The 7,761-nt window shown below is 38.7% G+C and overlaps 1 long non-coding RNA gene across 1 annotated transcript; it reads left to right on the top strand.

The window, feature by feature from the left end:
• The first annotated feature begins 3,357 nt into the window (after nt 1–3,357).
• Nucleotides 3,358–5,220, top strand: LOC120110412 (uncharacterized). Its single transcript, XR_005511312.3, has 3 exons — nt 3,358–3,788; nt 3,971–4,088; nt 4,536–5,220. It is a non-coding gene; the product is annotated as an uncharacterized LOC120110412 (long non-coding RNA).
• The last annotated feature ends 2,541 nt before the right edge of the window (nt 5,221–7,761 follow it).

Genomic DNA, 7,761 nt, shown 5'->3' with positions numbered 1-7,761 from the left:
GCTGGAGGGGGCCGGGCTGTGGCCGGCGCCGGTTGTGGGATGCGGGAGGGCGCCCCTTCTTCCTCTTCTTTGGCACCTCCCCACTGTGGGGGCGAGGGCATTCCGGCGCTGCGGGCCGTGGCCGGCCGTTGCGACTGACCCTCTTTTTCTTCCTCTTCTTTGATAGGAATGGGAGATCAGTAGCGGTGGGGGCATTTTCGTCTCATAATGGAATATTGAAATATAGCTGGACCGGTTGTAAAACAACCAGTCGACGTAGATTAAAAATTAGAGTTCGGTCAAAAAATGGACCGGTCATTAGTTTTCCTTAAGTATTTGTAAGCTAAATCATGTTCAAAATTCAAATGATGAAAATATCAGGCATTGGAAGTCATCACCTTTTAAGAAAATTGGCTATTTAGTAAGCCTAGTGAAATGTGTACATAACTGGATGACGGATGAAAATTCTCGATAGTAGGGGCCGAATTAGAGATAATAGGGCTCTACAGAATGTGATATTATTCGATAACTGACCGACTTCCAGATGAAAATTGGCTCTTTTGTTGCTGAGACGACGGATGGGACAACCTTGCCATCCAGATGTATTCATATTAGATCCAGATGAAAATTTACTTCCAGATGTATTCATTTTCGATCTGAGTCATCCGGTTAACGTTTTGATTTTCCGTTTATGATGCCATGCGTCATAACTTACTCCATTTTTTCTTAATTATGTTTTTTTTTTAAAGTGTATTCAATTAAATGGCAAGTCAGTTTGAGCTGCGTTCAACTGTAGAATAAATTAAGAGGATAATAAAACTTATCCGGGCACTATTAAAAACATAGGATTTATTCCGAGTTTTTTTTTATATATTTGATTGGATGTATATTTAAATAAATAAAGTGATACGACAACTCTCTCTCTCTCTCTAATTATTCATTAATTTGTCCTCGTCGTCATTAAAACATCGTTAATTACGTTGTTAGCCGCTCGCTGCATCGGACGGCGCCGCATCATCGCGTCGGCGCCGTTCGATGGGAGCGTGCGGCCATCCACCCAATGCACATAGCAATGTTATTAGCTCTGCTTCAATCCTGGATGATATGGAAGGAGGATTTCGATAGTAGGTGCGGAATTCCAGAGATAATAGGACTCTACAGAATGCGATATTATTCGCTGAGTCACCGACTTCAGGATTTAAATCTCTCAGTTCTGCAAGCTGTTTAAGTTCTACAGCAATACACCGTACATTGGAATTATCATGTATCTGGCATAATCAAACTGCAAGCAGCTTCAATTTTTTTGGTACAACAGATTGCCGGGTGCTTCCAAGCCTAACCAAGAAAAGCTTTGTGCACTCTGTAGAGAACAAAGACAATTAGGCCTGTCAAAGATTGTATAAACCATAAAAGGTAGAAACTTGAATGGCCCATTTACCTTAGGTGTGTGTGTTTCAGGTGGCAGCTAAAAAAGTAGTAGCAATTCGAGAGGATCACCCGACTCGACCATAAATCACTTTGGCTACTACAAGTATTCAGAAAGATTATCAAACTCGATAGAGATCACTTTGGCCACTACGAATATCTCGGGGGATTACCAAACTCGATATGGAATACTCTAACCACTTCGAGTATTCAGGAGGATCATCAAATTTGATGCGGATCACTTTATCCACTACGAGTATCCAAGGGCATCACCAAACTCGATATAGAACACTTTGGCCACTACGGAATCATTAGACTCGATATGAAATACTTTGGCTACTACAAGCAGGGTTGGACATGGTTTAGAAGTGAGATCCGCCACTTCGGAAAGCCGAATCACATGTCAAACTTTTGAATGCCATAATTTGGTCATACGTTGCTGGATTGCGATGATTTTTTTTTTTTTTGAAATTAGGTATCCTTTGGAGATCTACAATTTTGCGCCAACCTCCTAGAAGGTTGAATCGGGCCGAAATATCATCGTTTAAGCTCCAAAACGGAGTGGACAAACCAAAATTTTCTTTTTGGATAAGATTTTGATCGGACGTAGCTCTCTATTTGAGAAGAATTAGGTGAAGTGACAGAAAGCAGAGTTGATATAGAAGTAAAAATCTACCTCTTCAAGAATTTCAACTTTTTTAGAATATTTTTATTTTTTAGCTTTTTCTAGAATATTTTTACTAACTATATTTATTTTAAGATATCTAGTCCGATTTGAACTATAAGAGGAATCCAACTCAAATTGTAAAAGGGAACCTCACTAGTATCATTAATAGAGGCTATGTACCTTAGTTTAAGAAGTGTAAAAGAATTAATAGAAGAAAAAGAGACTTAAAGCCCTACTTTCGAGATTTCTCCACTTTCTTCTATTTTTTTTTGAAAGATTCGAGTTGAGCAAGTTGAAGAAAATATTCTTTCTCCCCGATCGGATCAGGTAGCCTAAAAACTCAAACCTCCACCAAATTCCTATGCATTTATCTTCCTGGACGTCGAGATGTTTAAGTATTCTATTACATTATTAGGAATTTCAACAAGATTGTAAGAGCAAAACTGAGATCCTTTGCCAGTCATGTTTTAACCCTACCCGCCACTCATCATTTGTGCATCTCTAGTCAAGAGAGAGCTTTCTTGAAAGCTTGCATTTCAGTCCTTAAATATCTAAAAAGAATTCCACATGGATCTTCCTCAGTGTCAATATCATCATGAATCCAAAATTGCATCTCCAATTTCACTTCTGTTGTTGCACAAGATCCTGAGGATGCATTTCCAATCTCAATGCATCTGAAAAGGCTGGCTTTGCCAGCGATTTGTAGAAAAAGCTGTCTTTGTTAGTGATTAGTAGAAAAAAGTCGCGTGTATCTTCCTAGTTTCAGCCTTCAAATCAAAGCAATGTACAAAGAATGGACAAAGATTCAAATACGAAGCACAGGCTCAGTAACCCGCTCGTTAAAATTTTAGGGTGTAAGGCTGCATATGGTATCTTTTACATATCCAAACATGTTTAGGATATGTATCATGCATGGATGACATATCCAAGGACGTACTCATAAAATATGTGCATTGTAAGCCTCCAACCACATCCAAACAAGGGATACCACTGTGATTGCGATAACAAATTCTCTAATCCCCCATACTCCCTCTGCCTCCTATTCTAACATGGAATTGAAGAGATTTAAGTTAAATCCTCACTTATGGAATATTATATAGATGGATTAACTGTGCATTTGAACAACCCCCTTCCCCCAGGCATTGAGATTTGGTATGACGCCATTCTAAAAATAGTCTGCTGATACAGAATGTAAAGTCCAAAAGTCCTGTTGTTATAGAAGATGAAGTCCCGCACAATTAGCACAAACCTTATTCACCAGGTCTCAGATGGCCTCTCGGAAGCTTAAAGAATGAGTTTTTCAATTAGCCCATGAGAGTGTTGAAACAATTTGACCTGTTATGGGGGGAAAAAAATCTTTAGGTCCCTCCTATAGCAGAATTTATAACTAATTTCTGATTTAGTAAATGAATTCCCAAAATTTCACTATTTCATCCAGGTCTACATGTTAGAGAAAGATCAAAAGCACATCCTAGCAGGATAAATCACTGTGTAAAATTCAGGAATCAATAGCAGCAGCAGTAATCCACTGCAGTGTGATCTGCTGCTCACAAAAAAGAGCAATGGTGTTCAGAGAAGATGTCGTGTATCACTCAGAGGTTAAGCAACATCAAGTGTGATGATAAAAACAACCAACTAGCATGTTGACACATTAAGAGGAGCTTGCAGTATGAAGAAGGCACCAAAGAGCCGATCAGCTCCAAGAAACTGTTCAAAGGTTCTAATTGTGATAAGAAATCAATTACACAATTAATATGTTGGAAATTTGACAGTTGAATGCTTTAGAGTTTTAGTTCTATTCAATACTAGGAGTCAGCAAACTATAGTTACAAATCTATAAGCTAAAACTTCCTTTCAACTTTGTGAGGTAACTTGTCAACTTTCTTTCCATACATGCAGACTTGAAGAGAAGGTATCCAATCTGGAGTCAGAGAATCAAGTACTTCGTCTACAGGCACCTTCCATTTCACCAACTGGCAGGGCATTGGCTGCACGTCCAAAAACAACTATCTTGCAGGTGCTTGTGGCATCATTTGTGGTCTCCTTCTTCTTCTTCTTCTTCTTCTTCTTTTTTTTCTTTTTTTTTTCTTTTTTTTTTGAAAGAAAAAAGGGGGGTGTGGAGGACCTCGCCTGTGTAGCAACCTCCACTGGGTCTCCTTTCCGCTGGAGAATATTCGATACGGGATGCCCTTCCTATCCGTCAGGGAGCCCCACCAACGTGGTATCCCCTTCCACGTATGAGTACGTCACATCAGCACCATCTAAGTACCGGCAGACCAGATGGCGACTCCACCGGACAAACCAAGTGGGAGGCATCTGGTTCCCGCATTTAATCGACGCCCGCACGTTTCGAACCTGAGCTACTTCGGTGGAATCTTAGGTCCGCATTTGTGGTCTCCTTTTTGATGTCCTTCTTTCTAGTTCTTGCTTGTACATGCTTGTTTTTTATGTTGTGTCTTATCAGAGAACTCCGGAGAAGGGGAATATTCCAAATGGTGAAGCTAAACTTGCATTGGTAGGTGCAATATTGTCCTTTGGATGCAAATGTGGTTCGTCGATCAAGTTAATTGACAGACATTTGGGTTCTTTCCCATCCATAAAAGTAATTTTAGGATGCATTAACATTTATCAAATGTCTTATAATGCCCCCACTTTGCAAAACTAGGGAAAATAATCGATAATAAAAAAACAGGGAGGGCCGGCCATCTCATCACAATATCAGCTAGAAAATCCCTTGCAAGAACCCACACTAGTTTATTTACATCAATTTGCAGAAATAAGTGATAGATGCTTTTAATTAAATCATTAAGATATTTTATATACGACATGTACCATGCGTGTATGGGAAAATCCCTGATATTGATCTTAACTATATAATATTTTTTTCAAAATATTAGCATAGTTTATACGAATAAAGATTCCCTGCTATGATGTGCTGGGAGTTACTGCAGAATTGGTCACCCATATTGCTTTTAATCAAATGATAAATTATTAAATTTTTTAGTTTAGACCCATTTACATCGCATGTATCATGCATCTTTTTATTAATTTAAGAAGGATGCCAAAGCTAACATTAACCTTTAGAAACCAGCAGGAATAGCATTCATTAGATGGGAAGGGCCATTTATCGGTAACTACGGGACCACTATTAGTAAAAGTTCAAAACCCTGTTCCCTCAAAATATTTGTTGGGTTAATATTAATACAGTACTCCTAATTTTATATGAAGGAAATGCTTGAGCGATTTGCACGTTCTACCAGATCTGGCTGGTTAGGAAAGTGCGAATCTTGGACGAGTGCATTGCATCGCCGAGATTTGTGGTGGAGAGTGTCCGTATGCAGGCGGTGGAGCTCATTACATTATACCGGACGTAGGGACCTTCACAATTCAGGAAAAAAAAAATATTGAAAAAATATTGTATAGTGCTCGAGACGGACGTCGGGAACTTGACTATTCAGGAAAACCTAGAGTGCCCGTTGCGTCCACCCTTTACTCCGAGATATCTGGACAATGTTGAGAGATGGAGGGCCTTCTAGGCCAAGCATATTTTTCGTAAAACTAACGGGGCTGTGGACTGGGTGGCTGCTTATGTAACCAGTCATTCAGGTAGTACCCTATGGGCTGGAGATGGGAAGTTGCTCTTGGCACTCAGAAATATTTTGTTTTTTGATTTTATTAGGTGCATCCGTACTTATCAGGTATGATTCATAGATTTTTAGCAAAAAAAAGAAAGAAAAAAAAGAGAGGAAGAAATGCCGTAATTCCTCACTTTAAAGCGCGTCACCGCGTTAGCCCACAAAACCTCGTATCTCATGCAATAGCTGTAGAGTTAGGCCCTGTTTGGGGGAGCTTTTGGAGGGCCAAAAAGCACTTTCTGACCCTCCAAAAGTACTTTTAGCTAAAAAATGGTGTTTGGTAAATTTTTTGAAAAGCTATTTCAGCTTTTGCGGGAAGCTGAAAACAACTTTTGGAGAGAAGCTCCAATTTGGAGCTTTCCAAAAATGCTGTTTTCAACTTTTTCGGAAAGCTATATTTTTGACCAAAATACCCCCATGTAAAAAAAAAATTTCTCTCCCGAAATCTCGTCTTACCGCCTGTTCCTCTCCCAACCGACCCGCCCCCCTTCCCCGCCGCCCTGTTCCTCTCCCAACCCACCTCCCAACCCACCAGCACCCCCACCCCTCCCCCCGCACCGCCACCGCCGCTGCCGCTGCTGTGCCTCCCTCTCCCCCGCCGCCGCACCCCCTTCCCCGCCGCCCTGTTCCTCTCCCAACCCACCTCCCAACCCACCAGCACCCCCACCCCTCCCCCCGCACCGCCACCGCCGCTGCCGCTGCTGTGCCTCCCTCTCCCCCGCCGCCGCACCCCCTCCCTCTCCCCCGCACCCCCTCCCTCTCCCCCGCCGCTACAGTGCCGCACCCCCTCCCTCTCCCCCGCCGCTGCACCCCGTCCCTCTCCCCCACCGCCGTAGTGTCGCACCCCCTCCAGCGCCGTCAGCCACCGAGACTGCCACCGACCACGGCCCGGCCCCCTCCGGCGGCCGCGCGGGAGAAGAAGAACGGAGAAGGGGGCAGAGGAAGGAAGGAGAAGAAGAGAAGAAAAAAAGAAAAGGAAAAAAAGAAGAAAAGGAAATAAAATAAAAGAAAAGAAAAGAAAAGAAAAGAATAAATAAATAAATAAATGCATAAATAAATATTTATATAAATGAATGAATGAATAAATAGATAAGATAATAAATAAATATATTTCAATGGATAAAATAATAAATAAATAAATGCATAAATAAAAATATATATACGAATGAACGTATAAATAAATAAATATAAAGAAAAATAACGAGTGAGTGGCAAATAATCTGATCCATATGATATTGATAAATACAGTGAATTTGTCGCCATTGCAAATAGTTAAGTAAAGAGATAATCTATTAAACAGATAAATGGTTATTTATTATTGTATTATACTATAAATATATTATTATATTACATTATATCATAATACATTAATATGTAATGTTAAATAATTTAATATTATGTTATATTATGAAAAATTAATTTATACTAATAATATATTATTTTATACCTTTATTATTGTATTATACTATACATATTATATTATATTACCTTATATCATAATACATTAATATGTTATTTTAAATAATTTAATATTATGTTATATTATGAGAAATTAATTAATACTAATAATTATAATATTTTATATCTTTATTATTGTATTATACTATAAATATAATATATATTACATTATATCATAATACATGTTATGTTAAATAATTTAATATTATGTTATATTATAGAAAATTAATTTACTCTAATAATTATATTACCATTATGCTATGCTATGCAATATCATATTACTATATTATAATAATAATATTTTATATTACAGTAATATTATATTATATCGTATATTATGTATTAATATATGTTATGTTTTATCATACTCTATTGTATAATACTATGCAATGTCCTTTATGGTAATTTTGTCATATAAAAGTACTTTATCAGTTTGTTTACCAAACATATCTTAAAGTGCCACAGCACTTTAAAAATATAGTTACCAAACAACAAACAGCTTTTTATAACGGCTCTACTTCCAACAGCTCCCAAACAGAGCCTTAATAGCCGATGGTTGCGTGGTAATTGTGTTCTAAACCTGGACCCCGTGGAGGC

Source organism: Phoenix dactylifera, chromosome 1, assembly GCF_051530095.1.
Source record: "Phoenix dactylifera cultivar Ajwa chromosome 1, Ajwa_hap1_PhDact_Kaust_v1.1, whole genome shotgun sequence".
Lineage (NCBI taxonomy): Eukaryota > Viridiplantae > Streptophyta > Magnoliopsida > Arecales > Arecaceae > Phoenix > Phoenix dactylifera.
The sequence above is the reverse complement of the archived record's forward strand: the minus strand, read 5'-3'. Positions and strand labels throughout refer to the sequence as shown.